This window comes from Salvelinus sp. IW2-2015, linkage group LG1 (assembly GCF_002910315.2).
Source record: "Salvelinus sp. IW2-2015 linkage group LG1, ASM291031v2, whole genome shotgun sequence".
NCBI classification, from domain to species: domain Eukaryota; kingdom Metazoa; phylum Chordata; class Actinopteri; order Salmoniformes; family Salmonidae; genus Salvelinus; species Salvelinus sp. IW2-2015.
In genome coordinates, this window is record NC_036838.1 from 1,205,105 (window position 1) to 1,206,761 (window position 1,657).

Consider the following 1,657-nt stretch of genomic DNA (forward strand, 5'->3'; position numbering starts at 1 on the left):
CGCCATTTGTGGGTCGATTACAGGCCTCAAAACTATCCAGAAGACAAAAGCCACTTTTCTTCTGAACATCGTCAGCTATTTCTTTAGTTCTTGAGAGAATGACAGAGAATACGTTCACAATCTCAAGCAGCTTGGCAGCCTTATTACCTATTTTTTGCCATCTGACCTAGAACAGGCACATCCGCGGAGATCACCCTCATTCACATCGTTGACGTTGAGGACCCTGAGTGTTTTTGCGGTTTTACTTTTAATAAAGCTGCCAGCTGCAACTTGTGGGTGGCGTCTTGTTCTCAACACTACAACAACTCTAATCGTACTTGTCCTCCGTATTTTGCTCAGTTGCTGCACGAGGGTCCGTCCCACCTCCTATTTTCTATTCTGGTTAGAGCCCGTTTGCATCGTGTCCTGTGAAGGGAGCTATGTTAGTACACAGTGTCTGGTACGAGAGTCTTATTCACTGTTCTTGGCAATTTCTCATCATGGGAAATAACCTTCATTTCTCAGAACAAGAGTAGCACTTACGAAGGTTCAGATAAAAGGTATTTGTTTCTGGCCATTTTGAGCGACTGTATCCAACCCGAAATGCTGATGCTCCAGATACTCAACTGTACTAGTCTAAAGCAAGGCCAGTTGTGAATTGCCTTCTTTAATCAGCACCAACAGTTTGTTCAACTGTGCACAACGAATAATCTGCAAAAGGCTGTTCTAATGACTCAATTAGTTAGCTTTTAAAAATGATAAACTTGGATTAGCTAACACAACGTGCTATTGGGACACAGGAGTGATGGTTGCTGATAATGGGCCTCTGTACACCTATGTAGATATTCCATAAAAAAATTGCCGTTTCCAGCTAGAATAGTCATTTACAACAATAACAATGTCTACACAGTATTTCTGATCAATTTGATGTTATTTTAATTGTAAAAAAAAWWGATTTTCTTTCAAAAACAAGGACATTTCTAAGTGACCTCAAACTTTTGAACGGTAGTGTACATCTTTGAGAAATGCTGCAAATGGGACAGACCATCATTGAATAGTCATTCCCTATTGTAACATGGCTGTTGTCTGTCTACGTTTACCGATCTGTAGAAAAATTGCCTGGATTAACATATACGCGGAGGTGAACCAGGAGAAAGAGCAGGAGATGATCGGTTTGGTCAGCCAGAGTGACAGCCCGCCTAAGACCACCCTCAGTGAGTTCTCTACGGCCAAAGAAGTCATGGAGAAGGAGATGGACACTAGGGTTAAAYGTAAGATACATAGYCTGATAAATCGTTGTTTATTGTGTTATTAGSAAGTTGCTGATTTGTTGACTWTGAACTTCCTTGTTGAGAAAGATCCACCAATATGACACATATATTGTCGAAGCTAATTGTATTGGACWGGAACACATATGGGTCATTTCTCCATGTATAACAGTGTTGACTTTTAACCTGCAGTGTATAAAGTCTTCATTGTTTCTTTACATGGAATTAACTGGTGGGAAAAAGGAGGAGTAGTGTATCTTCCGAAGGAAATAAGGAAACAAACGAACCAATGGGTCAGCCACTAATGTCCCACATATGAAACAACAGCTTAAGAGCTTTTGATAAGACATTGTAATGAAACCCCAGTAATTAACAGGCAGTATCACTGTCAAGGTAGGTATTTGTTTCAC

General features: G+C 40.4%; 1 pseudogene; it reads left to right on the top strand.

The window, feature by feature from the left end:
* Window positions 1-1,657, top strand: part of LOC111949325 (VPS10 domain-containing receptor SorCS3-like) — a 478,568-nt pseudogene that overhangs the window by 71,505 nt on the left and 405,406 nt on the right.